A 17,211-nucleotide genomic window follows, 5' to 3' on the forward strand; every position below is an offset into this window, starting at 1 on the left:
AGAAGAAAAAAGAGGGTGGGCAAAGAAAAGGGAGGGAAACAAGCAAGAAAAAGAAAAGGAGAAAAAAAACTAAATAAACAAAAAAGGACCTTGGGGGATAAAATGGGAGAAAAGACCAGGAGATAATGCAATATTAGCAACCAAGACAAAAAAAGAAGAAAAAAGAAAAAGAAAAAAAACAGAAATGCTGAGGGCTAGGATAATCAAAGACCTCAGTGGACTTCATTGCACGGTGGATTCAGGGATGGGAAGGCTGTGATATTGCAGACTTAAGGTGTGTGAGCCTCTGGAGTGTGGGCCACCAGGGTTTAGGGGACACAGACCTGGGAACCATGCATCCAGTTAACAGGGGGCCTGGGAGCACTGCAGTGCAACACAGCCTTCAGGGATCCCTGCAGCTGGGCACAGCCCTAGGGAGAGGGGCCCCACCTGCAAACTCTGACCTCTGTGTCAGAAACCCAAAATTCCACCTCTTACAAGAATCTCCTCTGTTACTGTCTCACCAAATCGACATCCAGACACCTCCTGCCCTGCAAGCCCCTGAAACAGCCTGCTGGGTGTGCTGCTGCACTACAAAGAGTTCAGGGACCACCCAGACAGGCTGCCAGCCCTAGGTGGAAGGGTTCCTCCTAAAACTTCTGACCTCCATGTCAGAAACTGCAAGTTCCACCTCTTGCAAGAATCTCTTCTGTCACTGTCTCACCAAATTGACATCCAGTCACCTCCTGCCCTGCAAGCCCCCAAAACAGCCTGCTCAGGTTTAGGAACACCCCACACAACAAAGATCCCAGGGATCACCATGGCCCAGCCGCCAGCCCTAGGGGGAGGGGCTCCAGCCAGAACATCTGGCCTCTGAATCGGAAACCCAAAATTCCACCTCTTGCAAGAATCTCCTCCATCACTGTCTCACCAAATCAACTTCCAGACACCTCCCACCCTGCAAGCCCCCAAAACAGCCTGCTCAGGGCTTGGGAACTCCCCAGCAAAGCAAAGCCTCCAGGAATCACCACCACCGGGCAGCCAGTCCCAGGGGGAAGGGTCCCACTCACAACCGCAACCTCCGTGAAAGAGACCCAAAATTCTACCTCTTCAAAGAATCTCCTCTGTCACCATCCCACCAAATCAACATCCAGACACCTCATTCCCTTCAAACACCCAAAACAGCCTGGTCTAGCAGGACTCCAACCCTACTCAGCCGCTTCTTTGCAGGAGAGATTATAAGGTGCACTCACTCAGACGCCATCTTGCCTCCTACCCACAACTATCTTTTTAACATAGGGTAAAGCATCTGCCATATCTGAAAAGATTCCAGGTGTTGATGCTGGGGCAGCCATAATTGCTGGCTTAACAGGTGCATTAGGTTGAACTGGATATAAGCTAGGATAAAGACCTGGATGATATATGGAGACCGCATATTTTATTAGAGTAGACAGGTATTTTCTTAACTATAAAAGGGTTAGTACTAGGACTAGGCATAAAGCCAGGAGACTCTCCTCTGCCTTTTGACTCAGAATTTCTTTCTTTCAAATGGCCCTCCACTTTCTGTTTCTCTATGGGTTTTGAAAATATAGTAATTTCTTCTTTGTCATCTTCCTCTGATTGTAAAGGATCTAAGGTGGCAGTAATTTGCTGGCACAAAGCTCACACAGATAAAAGGAATGGATTCCCCTCTTTGATATGCTCTCTGTAAAGCTTTCATTACACATCTCCATTGTTTCAAATTTAAAACATTATGCCCCTGAGGCTGAAACCAACCACAATGCTTTTGTATTAAAGCAAACAATTCAATTAACTCACAACTTTTTACAGGCACCCCACTAGCTTTCAACAAAGTTTTTAACACTTGCAAATATTCTTCCACACTTCCCATTTGAATACCCATTACCCTGATGACTTCGTGGAAATGTTACTTACCTGAGTCACACTGCTTTGGACGTCATTTACAACCCTCATAGGAGTCCTTTCCATGGGTCCCAATACTGTTTTGGAAGACTCACTTCTTTGGGCTCTGCATTGGGCACCATTTGTTGGAGATTTGGGCCTGAATGTTATTGGGAATGAAAGAAAGAGAAAAAGAAGAATGAAAGAAAGAGAGAGCTGGGATCAGGGGGTCTGTGAGTAGAGACTCATCAGACAACTTTTTGTTTACAAGGCACTCTATATATACCCGTCTACATGAGAACAAGCAGTTAACTATCAGAATTACTCATAGTCTAAGGAACTTAAAAAAATCTTATCTCAAGGTACAAAGTCTAAGTGTTCAATTTACTACAAAACGTATGTGCTCATCTTTTCTTTTAGTCTTTAACAGCTTCCTCCTGTTTACTGGGGAACTCTTTATTACCACATTCCTTCGGTTGCAAGCATAGCCATGGAAAGAGTATGTCTCTCCTTGTGAGACCTCTGTGCCACAGTTTCCAAAGGGAAAAAGCTATAAAATATTCCAGTCTGTAATTGGATGCAGAAGTTATACCATACTCAGCCATGAAAGGATAGTAGCTGCGGTTGCAACATTACATGAGGTGTCAGCTGACTTGGGCAGGGGGCGTACATTTTAGTTAATAGAGCTCATGATTTTCTGGTTGCTAATCTCAAGAAAAACCTAGCATATGTCAACTCACAGACTGACCTTTTTTGAAATCATACTGCTCACTCCTTAAAATATCCAAATCCTCTACTGTGATACTTTAAATCCAGTACTCTGTTGTCCATGCCTGAAAAAGATGATTCTCAAGATTGTGAGGTTCCTGTTTCTCAATTATTATCCCCAGGACCAGATTTACCAAAAATAAAGCAAAACAAAGCAAAACACACACACACAAAACAAAACAAACAACAACATAAAAATCCTTGCTAAACCTGGGTTAGATCAAATTTTAAGATGTGTCTTACCATAAAACAGAAACAGATAATTATGAGGCAGACTATGAAGTAACCACTACAGTAGAAGCAATTACTGGTCAAGAAGCCCCTAGCCTCACCATGCCCTAGTGAGCTGTGGTAAAACTTTTAAATAGAGGCAGTCATTTAGCTAAAAGGAAATCACAATATTTATACTGACCGTAGGTATGTGTTTGGAGTAATTCATGATTTGGGAAGTTTATGAAAACAAATGGACTCCCTGAAGTCATTAGGAAACAAATAAAAAATGGTAAATATCTGAAATAATAGATGTATTTCTATCACCTAAGGAAAAGGTAAAACAAAGAAAAAATGCTGTGATAAAAGTGGAAGCTCACACTCACAAAACTTAGAAGAAAAATGCCAACCTAGCAGCTCAACAATATGTGGAGACAACAAAACAGTTTCCTTATACAATGTCCCTCATAAGCCCTCTCCAAATGAGTTAGCTCACAGTTAGGAAAGTGTTTTTGTATTTGAAAAAGAAAAATAGAGTCAGTAGGGTCACCAATTAAATTCTGGGGATAGAATCTAGGAAGAGCTGGATGGTGCCCTGTTTGCCCTAGAGTCCCTAGAAGAAACTACATGTGAGCACTCCATGACATTACCCATTACAGAATGCAAAAAATGAAAAAGGACAAGGAAATATATTGGTGGGCAGTCTTTGATAAGGTACTTTAAAAAATCTGTAACCAGATTCATACATGACAGGCTTGTAAACTAGGCAAAATTTATTAATGTATGTATCTCCATAACCTTAACCCCCACACCTGGACTATTTGAACATCAGCTGAAGGGCTTTACCAGCCAGTTCTTTCAATGGATTTTAATTATATATAGTTTATGGCTTACAGGTATTAAGAATGGGTTGAGGCATTCTCTTGTCAAAATAAGAATGCTTTAACTGTAGGGGAAAAAAAGAAAATGGTTTTCCAAAGCAGGGAGTACCCTTTGAACTCTCAAGCAAGCTTCAAACTCACTTCACTGGAAAGGTTATAAAAAAGTGTGTCAATAAACATTTTTGGAGAGTTGAGGCAAGATGGTGGCTGCGTGAGCTTGCCTGGTAATGTCTCTGCAGGGGGCGGCTGGGCAGCGTTGAAGGCTCTTTGGGACCGCACTGTTTCGGGGATTTTTGCTGATTGGAAGGTGTCTGGACGTCGATTTGGTGGGAAGGTAACAGAGAGGATACGTCTATAATATATAAACAGAGGTCCCAGCTGGGTGCGGGAAGTTCCCTCCTTGGGTGGGCGGAGCCACGGTAGCAGGCGCTCCTGAAGCTCCGGAGCCGCAGCGGCCAGGGTTTTTGGTTTTTTTTTTCCTTTTTCTGGAGGCTTTGTGGTGCTGAGAAATTCGCGGATACTGGGCTGGCTGGTGAGGGTTGTTGGGACAAGACTCCTTTGCAGATCGATTTGGGGAGACAGACGGTGTTTTGTTGTGAAGCGGGGGACGTTTTGGTCGCCGGACAGGGGGGGTAGCGCTTCCGCCTGGAGCCCCATCCCCACAGGTCCGGCTGCTGATCTGCAACGGAATTGGATTTTGGGCAATAAGGGGACACAATTGGGAGACTGTTGTAGGGTGCAGCGAGGGAGGAGGACACGTCTGGAAGCCGATTGGGGAATATTTTGCGAAGTTTGGGATTTCGGATCTTAGAGTCTGTTTTCGGCGTTTCCAGCTGAAGCCCACCCCACCCCGCGGGGCTTGGGATCTGGGTCATTGAACTGGCTGTGGTGTAGAGGCGCCCTCAAGTGGCCGTTTTGTGGGAGCACAGGGAGGGAGCTGTCCAAAGGCTGAAACCCTGAGGAGTAGGTGAATTGCAGGGATCAGACATTCAAGATAGAGTTCGCGGACCTGGCTTCCCCCACGGGGCTGGCACCCAGCTACGGGGATCCCTGAGGGCTGTGTTGCACTGCGGGGCTCCTAAGCTTTCTGTGGACCAGATTTGAGGTTGCCAGGTCTGGGTCCCCTGGACTCTGGCGGTCCACACCCCAGACTCACACCTCTTGAGTCTTCAGTGTCTCAGACTTTCCACCCCTGAATCCATCATGCCCTGGGGTCTACCTGGGGTCCTTGAGTGCCCTGGACCTTAACGTTTGCATTTTATCTTTATTGGTTCATATTGTTTTGTTTTTATTTTCACTTTATCTTACTTTTTACTCTTTTTGATGCCCTGATTGCTAATATTGCATTATCCCCTAGTCTTTTCTCCTAGCGTGTCCCCCAAAGTCCTTTTTTTTTATACAGTTATTTAGGGGTTTTTTGGTTGTTGTTTTAGATAGTGTTGCAATTGTGACACGTGTATACCTGTATCTCTCTTCCCCCTATTTGTTCCCCACCGTTTGCCCATCCTCTTTTTCTTTCTTCCTTTCTTCTTGTCTTTCTTTATTATAATTAGTTTTTTTTTCGGTTTTCTCTTTCCCTCTTGTCCCTCATCTTCCACTTATTTTATTTTAATTCAAGTATACAATAGGTGCTACAGGGAACACCTCACATTTGCTGGGTTTTCCCATCCTCCACTGCCTCATTTCTGTGTGAACTGATTTAGGCTACCTACACTATCCCCCTTCCCCTGCATCTTGATATCCACTATCATCTACTGTCTCTCCTATATTCCACCCCCGACCTCCCATTCTTTGATCCACAAAGTGTCTAACTCTTAATTTCTAATACCTTTGTTCTGTTTTCTGTTTGTTATCCACTCTTGAAACTATTACATTTCTTTTCTTTTTCCCTCTCTCATGAAAACAATAGCTTTGTAGTTCATACCATATTCCTCCCATATTCAGTCATCTACTTCATAAAAGGTACTCTACCTACAGCTATAACTCTATACAATCTACATGAATCTAACCTCTATCCTCCCAGATCTCATATTTTTGCTTTGTTAACATACATCACCAATTCTACTTTACACTTTTCCCTTGCTTACACAATTGCCCTTCCCCAACACTAATACTTGCCTCTAAAGTGAACTTAACCAACAACAAGTAACTAGAATAAGAAGAAAAAAGTGACAAAGAGAAGATATAACACCTATGTAAAAATAACAACTAATTAACCTCCAAGAGCAGACAAAGAAGCTAAGGAACTGATTAAATTCGTCAAAATAAAGAGATGACCAGAAAGCAACAAAAATCTACAAACCAAACCAATAATCAGGAAAACATGGCTGAATCCAATCAACAAACCAATAATCACGAAGGGGAGCAAAACTTGGCACAAGCAATGAAAGATCTCAGAACATTTATCACCAACAAATTTGATGCAGTAATGAAAGAGGTTAACAACATGAAGACATCACTTGGAGGGGAAATTGCAGACATACGCAAAAACATAACAGATATGATGGGAATGAACACTACAGTTCAAGAAATCAAAAATACACTTGCAGCAAATATCAGCAGACTAGAAGACACAGAGCAGAGAATTAGTGATGTGGAAGACAGTACATCAGAAATCAAACAGATAGTAGAAGGGGTCAATAAGAAGATAGAAAAAATCCAATTAGGATTTAGGGACCTGAATGACAATGCAAAACGCTCAAACATACGTATTATAGGCATTCCAGAAGGTGAAGAGAAGGGAAAGGGGTCAGAAGGAGTGTTGCAGGAAATAATGGCTGAAAACTTCCCAAATTTACTGAAAGAGACAGATGTACATATCCAAGAAGCACAGCGCACTCCACAAGTCATAAACCCCAACAGGCCCACCCCAAGACATATACTTGTCAAATTATCCAATGCTCAAGACAAAGAGAAAATCCTAAAAGCAGCAAGAGAAAAGAAAACCATCACATACAAGGGAAGCTCAATTAGATTAAGTGCTGATTTCTCTTCTGAAACCATGGAGGCAAGAAGACAGTGGTATGATATAGTCAAGGTACTAAAGGAAAAAAATTTCCAACCAAGAATACTCTATCCAGCTAAACTAGCATTCAAACATGATGGAGAGTTCAAAATATTCGCAGACAAACAGAAACTGAAAGAGTATACCAACAAGAAACCTCCCCTTCAAGAAATTCTAAAGGGAGTTCTGCAGGAAGAAAGGAAAAAACAGGAAAGGCAAAGTTGGAGGAGAGTATAACACCACCACCAACAACAAAAAAGACAAAAAAAATATACAAACAAAATATGACAAACACAAATCCAATCAAAATATGGCTAACACAAATAATTCCTTGATAGTAATAACACTGAATGTCAATGGATTAAACTCACCTATCAAAAGATTCAGACTGGGACATTGGATAAGGAAATATGACCCATCCATATGCTGTCTACAAGAGACACATCTTAGACCCAGAGACGCATGGAGATTGAAAGTGAATGGCTGGAAAACAATCATACAAGCTAACAATAACCAAAAAAAGGCAGGAGTAGCTATATTAATATCAGACAAAATAGACTTTAAATGTGAAACAATTGTGAGAGACAAAGAAGGATACTACATTTTAGTGAAAGGGAAAATCTGTCAAGAAGATCAAACAATCATAAATATCTATGCCCCTAACAAGGGTGCCTCTAAATACGTCAGGCAAACGCTGGAAAAACTAAGTGAAAGAATAGATACATCTACAATTATAGTGGGGGATTTTAATACACCACTATCAACTCTGGACAGAACATCTCAAAAGAGAATCACCAAAGAAACAAAACATCTGAATAGTATATTAGAGGAGCTCGATCTAATAGACATATATAGATCGCTACACCCAAACACAGCAGGATATACATTTTTCTCAAGCGCACATGGATCATTCTCCAAGATAGATCATATGCTAGGCCACAAAGAAAGGCTGAACGAATTCAGAAAGATTGAAATCATACAAAACATTATCTCTGACCACAGTGGAGTCAAGCTGGAGATTTGCAAGGGACAGAAGCCCAGATTTCACACCACGATTTGGAAATTAAACAGCACACTCTTAGAAAAACAGTGGGTCAAAGAGGAAATCTCAAAAGAAATCAATGACTACCTTGAAACAAATGATAATGATAACACAACATACCAAAATTTATGGGATGCAGCAAAAGCAGTATTGAGAGGGAAGTTTATAGCCATAAATTCATATATCAAAAAAGAAGAAAGAGCAAAAATTGAAGAACTAACTGCACATTTGAAGGAATTAGAAAAACAACAACAAAGTAACCCAACAGGAAGAAGAAGGAAGGAAATAACAAAGATAAGAGCAGAACTAAATGAAATAGAAAATAAGAAAGCACTTGAACAGATAAACAAGACCAAGAGCTGGTTTTTTGAGAAGATTAACAAAATTGACAAACCTTTAGCAACACTAACAAAGAAAAAAAGAGAGAAGATGCAAATACACAAAATAAGAAATGAGAAAGGCGATATCACCACTGATCCCACAGAAATAAAGACTATCATAAGAGGATATTTTGAAAAACTATATTCCAACAAAAATGACAATCTAGAGGAAATGGACAAATTCCTAGAAACACATAAGCAGCCCATATTGACAAAAGAAGAAATTGATGATCTTAACAAACCAATCACAAGCAGAGAGATAGAATCAGTTATTAAAAATCTCCCAACTAAGAAGAGCCCAGGGCCAGATGGCTTCACAGGTGACTTCTACAAAACATTCTGGAAAGAACTGACACCAATCCTGCTGAAACTATTCCAAAACATCAAAACAGAAAGAACATTACCCAACTCCTTCTATGATGCCAACATTACCCTAGTGCCAAAGCCAAACAAAGACATCACAAGAAAGGAAAATTACAGACCAATTTCTCTAATGAACCTAGACGCAAAAATACTTAACAAAATACTTGCTAATCGTATTCAACAACACATTAAACGTATTATACACCACGACCAAGTGGGATTCACCCCAGGTATGCAAGGATGGTTCAACATAAGAAAATCAATCAAAGTAATACACCATATAAACAGATTGAAGGAAAAAAATCACATGATTATATCTATTGATGCAGAGAAAGCATTTGACAAAATACAGCACCCTTTCTTGATAAAAACACTCCAAAAGATTGGAATACAAGGGAATTTTTTGAACATGATAAAGAGTATATATGAAAAACCTAAAGCCAATATTGTTTACAATGGAGAAATCCTAGACTCCTTCCCTCTAAACTCAGGAACAAGACAAGGATGCCCACTGTCTCCGCTCCTATTTAACATTGTCTTAGAAGTACTTGCTCGAGCACTGAGGCAAGAGCCAGAAATAAAAGGCATTCAAATTGGAAAGGAAGAAGTCAAAATTTCATTATTTGCAGATGACATGATCCTATACATAGAAAACCATGAGAGATCTACAATGAAGATTCTAGAACTCATAAATGAGTTTAGTAAAGTCGCAGGTTATAAGATCAATGCGCAAAAATCAGTAGCATTTCTGTACACCAATAATGAACAAGATCAGGAGGAAATCAAGAAACAAATACCATTCACAATAGTAAATAAAAAAATCAAATACTTAGGAATAAATTTAACAAAAGAGGTAAAGAACTTATACAACGAGAACTATACAAGATTGTTCAAGGAAATCAAAGAAGACCTAAATAAATGGAAGACTATTCCTTGTTCATGGATAGGAAGACTGAACATTATTAAGATGTCTATCCTACCAAAACTGATCTACACATTCAATGCAATCCCAATAAAAATCAACGCAGCCTTCTTTAAGGAACTAGAAAAACTAACTATGAAATTTATTTGGAAAGGAAAGAGACCCCGAATAGCCAAAGACATACTGAAAAAGAAAAACGAAATTGGAGGAATCACACTACCTGACTTCAAAACATACTATAAAGCTACGGTGGTGAAAACAGCATGGTATTGGCATAAGGAGAGACACATAGACCAATGGAATCGAATTGAAAGCTCTGATATAGAACCTCACATATACAGCCACATAATATTCAATAAAGCCACCAAACCCTCTCAACTGGGAGAGAGTGGCCTATTCAACAAATGGTGTCTGGAGAACTAGATAGCCATATGTAGAAGAATGAAAGAGGATTACCATCTCACACCTTATACAAAGATCAACTCAAGATGGATCAAAGACCTAAATATAAGAGCCAAGACCATAAAAACCTTAGAAAGCAGTGTAGGGAAACATCTACAGGACCTTGTAATAGGAAATGGATTTATGAATATCTCACCAAAAGCATGAGCAGCAAAAGAACTAATAGATAAATGGGACTTCCTCAAAATTAAAGCCTTCTGCACCTCAAAGGAGTTTGTCAAGAAAGTAAAAAGGGAGCCCACACAGTGGGAGAAAATATTTGGCAATCATATATCTGATAAGAAACTTATAACTTGCATATATAAAGAACTCCTATATCTTGAAAATAAAAAGATAAACAACCCATTTAAAAAATGGGAAAAAGACTTAAACAGACACTTCTCCGAAGAAGAAATACAAATGGCAAGAAAGCACATGAAAAAATGTTCCAAATCTCTAGCTATCAGGGAAATGCAAATAAAAACTACAATGAGATACCATCTTACACCCATAAGATTGGCAGCTATGAAAAAAACAGAAGAATACAAGTGCTGGGGAGGATGTGAAGGAAGGGGAACACTCATCCACTGCTGGTGCGAATGCAGAAGGATCCAACCATTCTGGAGGACAGTATGGCGGTTTCTCAAAAAACTAGCCATAGATTTGCCATATGACCCAGCAATACCACTGCTGGGTATATACCCAGCAGAACTGAAAACAAGGACACAAACCAATATATGTACACCAATGTTCATAGCAGCATTGATCACTATTGCCAAAAGTTGGAATCAACCCAAATGCCCATCAACAGATGAGTGGATCAATAAAATGTGGTATATACACACAATGGAATACTACTCGACTGTAAGAACACACTACAAACACATGTGATAACATGGATGAATCTTGAGAACCTTATGTTGAGTGAAGCAACCCAGACATTGAAGGACAAATACTACATGACCTCAATGATATGAAATAAACAAGCTGCCCTAGATAGCAAGAGACTGAACGATAGGCTTACAGGAAATCAGAGGGTGGAGGAAGGATATGAGCCAATGTCTGCAGGGGTGGAATTTAAGACGAGATGGTGGTAAGTATGAACACAAAGAAGAGATAAAAGGGGGGCAAGGGGTTGCCTTTTGTTGGGGCTTTGCGGGTTTGAGGGAGGCTGGGGATGGGCGGATGGGTAACATTGCCCAAAAGTGGGGGGAGGGAGGGGTATCATACGAACACAGGAGAGGGTCAGGTGTTGGTGGAGAGTAAAATGCCGAGAAAATCATATCAAAATATAATAAAGAGGGTTACCTGTTTAGAATGCTCGGAGGGGAGGGTCTGATGCAGGACGGGCTCCTGGGGAATGTCTAAATGCTCATTCTGCCAGAGTGGGTGACACCATGGGGTAGAAACCCAAGTAGTGAGAGTGGGGGTGGACCCACATCCTGGGGAGGACTAATGCCATCAAATAGAGGGAACTGTATCCCTCGAGAGAAAGGGTGGCTCCCAGGGCATTGGGGCAGTTGAGCAAGTTAGGCCCTGAACACTATTCCATCTATCTCTGGAAGTGGCTCCTCAGGAAACGGAGGTTGGCTGTCACTGTGGGCACCAAGGTGGAAGGGAAAATGGACATTAAATGTGTGGAACCAAAGTAAATGGGGGGTAAGAGAGGAGTTTCTTGAGAGTACACAAGGATGGATATAAAACATGTAATATTACACCATAACATATAGGAGATGACAGACTGATAATGTAAACCATAATGTAAAACATAGGATAACTAAAAATGTAAAGGACTGTGTATCCTAAAGTATGCACCATAATGTAAGCACAGATGTCACCTTGTTAGAAAGCTAATGTCTCAGACTCTGTACATCACTTTAAGTAAATATGATATGAATAGGGCGTAAGATTATCACTTTGGAAGGGAAAAGGTTTTCTGGTGGATGTGTGGGAGTGCTGTATATAATATATATGCATTGCTGTGGTCTAGGACTCCTGTGAAGAAAAGCTGAATAATTAGGGGGGGGAAAAAAAAAAAGAAAAAGATAGGATGTGGAATTTTTTCAAGTCAACATTCTTTATCTAAGTTCTTTATCTAACTTTATCCAAGTTCTTTATCTATCCTTTAAACCCATCGCTATATGCCATTCCCTAGTTAGGGACCATGACATTATATTGGGCTTCAAATTTCGGGGAGTTCTGGATCACAGAGTGTTTCAACAATGGCAATGGAGGGATACTGGTATGGGATACCAATGACAGGTGATATATGGCTGACAGGGAGCTGTACAGAACATATGTCCAGGGTGCATGGTAATGTTTGGATATACTCATAGTGGCAACAATTAAAAACCACAGCAGGGGGGTACTGGGTTCCTGGCCAGTGGTGCTCTGTCGTGGTCCCTAGGGGAGAAGCGACAGTCTCCCAGGTACAGTGGCGGGGACCGGGAGGGAGTGAGGGTTCAACAGTGAGCCCCTGATGCTAATGACTATGCTTGTGAGCTGATAAACCTAAAATAAGAACAAGGCCTAGAGCAACGTTGTGCCTGGGAATTTCCTCCTGTCAGCCTTCATGTTACTCAAATGTGGCCAGTCTCGAAGCCAAACTCAGCATGTAAATGCAATGCCTTCCCCCCAGCGTGGGACATGACACCCGGGGATGAGCCTCCCTGGCACCGAGGGACCACTATCAACTACCAACTGATGATGCAACTGGAAAATGACCTTATACGGAAGGTTCAATGTGGATCAGCAGAATATCCATGTCTACATAAAATAACACGACTTTAAAATGCTGTTTGACCTAAAGTAAGGGGGAAATGGAAAGGAGAAATGAGTTTATATGGCTACGAGTTTCTAAAAAAGAGTCTGGAGGCTGGCAGAAGGATTGCCCTCATGCACAACTGAGCAGAGTCAGAGAGACAGATAAAGCAGATACAACCCCCAGATATTGGTTCCTTTGAGGGCTAAAGAGACCCATGGGAGTTATGGTCATGGCCGATGGGGTTAACTACCAGGTCAGATGGCCCCTCTTTGGAACTGGTGTTTATGTGTGATGAATCTGGACTCAGATGGGATCTCCCTTCATAAGACTTTCATGCTAATGTGCTGGAGGTGCAGTTAATGTTGGGGTTTAAGATATATTTAGGGGATTTGAATCTCTGGACTGACAATGTGATAGCCAGGTCCTGAGCCTCAACAGACTCCAGCACCTACAATCTGATCTATTGGACTTACCACACTCAGCTAAGATGGAGTTGAAGAAGGACAACCACCACACCATGGAGCCTAGAGTGATTACAACTGAAAATGGGAGGATTGCATCCAGCATCCATGTGGAATCTGAGCCTCCTCTTGACATAGAGGTGCAATGGACACAACCAATCCAATGTCCACATAGAAGAGGTGGCATTGGATTGGGAAAAGTGGACATGGTGGACGATGGGTATGGGGAAAGGCAGGAAGAGATGAGAGGTGGAGGCATCTTTGGGACATGGAGCTGCCCTCGATGGTGCTTCAGAGGTAATCACCGGACATTGTAAATCCTCACAGGGCCCACTGGATGGAATGGAGGAGAGTATGGGCCATGATGTGGACCATTGTCTATGAGGTGCAGAGGTGCCCAAAGATGTACTTACCAAATCCAATGGATGTGTCATGATGATGGGAACGAGTGTTGTTGGGGGGGGAGGGGGGGGGTGGGGGGTGGGGTTGAATGGGACCTCACATATATATTTTTAATGTAATATTATTACAAAGTCAATAAAAAAATAAACATTTATGTAATCTAAGTATCTTTTTAAAAATGTATATATATATATATATATATTTAAAGTTTGTGTCAAATGGTTCCCATCCCGCAAATCACCCACTGCCCATACCATCCAACACCTATGGTAAAGTAGAATAAATCCATGAGATATACAAATTAAAGCTTAAATATTGACTCACTGGTTCTGTCTTGGCCAAAACATTCCCTTTGGTCCTCATGGCCCTGAAGTCTATGCCATCAGGCAACACCACTGATCCCACAAGAGGTAATTATAGGGCAGCCCATGTATGGGGAACAGTTCACTAGAGAGGATCTGTAACAGTTTGATGCTGGATGGATCCCAGAGAATCATGTCCTTAGAGCCAATCCATTCCTGTGGGAGTGGACCTATTGTAAATGGGACTCTTTGATTAGATTACTTCTGTAAGGCATGCCCCAGGGTGGGACTTAATCCTCTTACTAGAGTCCATATGGAAAGAGACAGACACAGGTGCTCAGAGTGAAATGCTCAGAAGCTGAGAGAGAAACCAGAAACTGAAAGCAACAGAGTTCAGAGGAGAAAGCAGAGACTGACAGATGACACCATGTACCTTCCCATATGACAGAAGAGTCCAGGATCACCCACAGCTGATCTTTGAGGAGAGAGCATTGCCAGAAGATGTCTTGATTTGGACTCTTTTCTCAGCTTCACAACTGTAAGCTTGCAAGTCAATAAACTCCCTTTGGAAAAGCCAACTCATTTGGGGAAATACTGTTTTCATCAGCCTCGGTTAACTAAAACAGGATCCAATGATAGTGAATTGAGGTTTTTTCAGTACTGTAGGAAATCAGTGGAATATCTTCAGGGATTTTTTTTTTTAAGTTACTGAAGATTTACTGACCCTCTACCACCTAAAGACAACATCCCACCACCTGCAAACTGATGACATTATATTCTGGAAAAGAAAACAATGAAAAACCAATCTCTGACCTACTTGAAATAAACTTATCAGGTGTTAATAACTTCACATATAGTTGTCAAATTAGAAGGAAATGAGACTTGAGTACAACACATGCAGCTAAAACTGATGTCACTTCCAAGGTGGGTATATGAAATGGTACATGATTCAAAATTAAAATTAACCAAAATAATCCAGAAGCACTTGACACTGTGTGTGTATCTGATGTGGACAGGTACTGCCAAGATCATGGAACAAGAACCCATTCAGCCAAGTGTTTTGTAGATTATGGGGAAGTTTTTTCAGTGATGAGGTTCAAACACAGATACCCAGCAAGACTGCATGAAATGAGAGGCTCATAACATCAAAGAATCTGGAGGGGGAGAATGGAGAATCTTGGCATGGCAGGTCCCAGCTTACCTAGCCTAGGTTCCTGTGAGGGTTCATGATAAGGCAGGTTGGAGCACATGTTTATTCCAGGCGCTTGTCTTTACTGTGACCCAGATGGGAAGGATCCAATGGAACCTGGGCCTGGCAGTTTCACAATATATGGTACAAAAAGCAGATGTGACTAAGGCCATGTGGAGAAGCTGGGAGCAGCTTCTTATCATCCAAGGCATAAGGAAATTGATGTCTTGCAAATAAATTATGCAGCAGGAAAGAGCTGTTTTTCCAAAGCTGCACAGAAAGCTCACCTAAACACTTGGGCCCTGAGAGAGTGGCCTTTAGGGAGCAAGCTGGGCACCCAGCAGCCTCTGGGGCTGAGGTCCAGAAGCAGAACCCCCTGTGAGTGGGGACTGGACCATAAAGGCAGCAGAGAGGCCACAGGAGCCCAGAGACTTGGTGGGAAATCTCAGTCTCTATTCAGCCATGCTCCATTTGGTGTTCTCTGCACAAACCAAAGGCACCTGGATCCACTGTGTAAGGAGAGTGATAAAAGCACCTGGGGAAGTGGCTGCCTCCAGGGAGAAGACCAGGCTGGGGGAGCTCTCATTTACCCCCATGGAGCAGGGAAGAGCCTGAGGGCCATAAAGGACCACCTACTCACAGGGCCTCTATTCTCTAAGCACCAAGCTCAAGCCCTTGCGTATAAACCGGTATAAACCAATGGTCTCTTTCTGACTGCACTCACCACTGGGGAGGCATTACTACTGCCCATGTGCAGAGAATGGTTTGTCAGGTCAAATCCTCCAAAACTGCAGGTTCTCTGTGTGAAGGAGAGGCAGACAGGAGAGGAGTTACCCCTGAAGTAGCTGGCAGAGCAGCACACCAACCCCAGACCCCACTTGCAGGGTGTCACTGAGTCACAGATGTGTGGGCAGGTGGAAGTGATGGGGGAGAGGGTGCAGGACTCAGGTTCCCAGGAACCTCTTGCCTAAAGAGAGGTCCACAGTGCCCCTGACATACAAACGCCATGATCACCACAAAGCTCTCTGCATATTCTGTGCCCTAAGATTCCCAGTCTTGTCATGACCCAGCCTCCCATTCAACCTCCCTTATGTCAGTGACAAACAAAATAAGGGCTATTTATACAGGGTCATGCAGTTTTAGAAGAGAAGACAGAAGCCCAGTGGCTGCAGAGAGCCTTCTAATGGACTTCTGTGTAGTTTAAATCACTCAGAAAGGAACAAGGCTATGTTTATTGCAGGCTGACAGGCAGGCTCGTGCACTGGTGTCTCCTAACCACAGCCACAACTTTACCAACCTACTTAAATATGACCCTTTTTCTAAACGTGTAAAGGGAAGAGACCACATTTCCCCAGAAAGAAAAAGTTGGATGAACAACTGTCTTCAACCACACTCTTTAATTTCATCAGGAAATTATTGAAGTTTTATAAGGAAGAAGAACTTCAGTGTCCTTTTAGCTTGTTTCAAACTTCATGGAATGCCTTTATATTAGGTAATATAAGGCAGTAATTTTATATTTCCAGAACTTGATTTGAATACACTGTTGACTAAAAAACTAAACAAACAATACCTAAACTTCTAAGAAAATAAGTGAAAGCAAAAACACCCTATTTTTGGCACGGCTGATTATCTTTGGCACAGCTGAAAATCTTTGATTTTGTGATATAAATGAAGCTATGTACTCCTTGCATCTTCTGTACAATTATAGAAATGTTTCAGACATACTTGTGGAGAAGGCAGCTAGTAAGTGGAATATGCCATGCAGTTGTCATGCATGTCTCTTCCCCCAAACAAAAATTTAATGACCAAATAAAATAAAGACAAGTGACACATCCAGTGTGTATGAGGCATTATCATTTCCCTGAGGTTTCATTAAGCAAATATGGCATTTTTAGAAGACAAAAAGATCAAGGTTGAAGAATAAAGGACAACTTTCAGTAAAATGAAGGAAATATATGAAAAGGAGAATGCAGGGAAACGGACTTTGGTCCAGTGGTTAGGGCGTCCGTTTACCATATGGGAGGTCCGCGGTTCAAACCCCAGGCCTCCTTGACCCGTGTGGAGCTGGCCATGTGCAGTGCTGATGCACGCAAGGAGTGCCATGCCACGCAAGGGTGTCCCCCGCGTGGGGGAGCCCCACGTGCACGGAGTGCGCCCGTGAGGAAAGCCGCCCAGCATGAAAAGAAAGAGCAGCCTGCCCA

General features: G+C 42.0%; 1 long non-coding RNA gene across 1 annotated transcript in view; it reads right to left on the minus strand.

Annotated features, from left to right (window-relative positions):
* Positions 1-1,992: 1,992 nt before the first annotated feature.
* LOC131279250 (uncharacterized) overlaps positions 1,993-17,211 on the minus strand; it is a 51,430-nt gene continuing 36,211 nt past the window's right edge. Inside the window, exon 3 of the long non-coding RNA XR_009186656.1 lies at positions 1,993-2,041. This is a non-coding gene — a long non-coding RNA (uncharacterized lncRNA). The remainder of the gene's footprint in view (positions 2,042-17,211) is intronic.

This window comes from Dasypus novemcinctus, chromosome 7, assembly GCF_030445035.2.
Source record: "Dasypus novemcinctus isolate mDasNov1 chromosome 7, mDasNov1.1.hap2, whole genome shotgun sequence".
NCBI classification, from domain to species: Eukaryota; Metazoa; Chordata; class Mammalia; order Cingulata; family Dasypodidae; genus Dasypus; species Dasypus novemcinctus.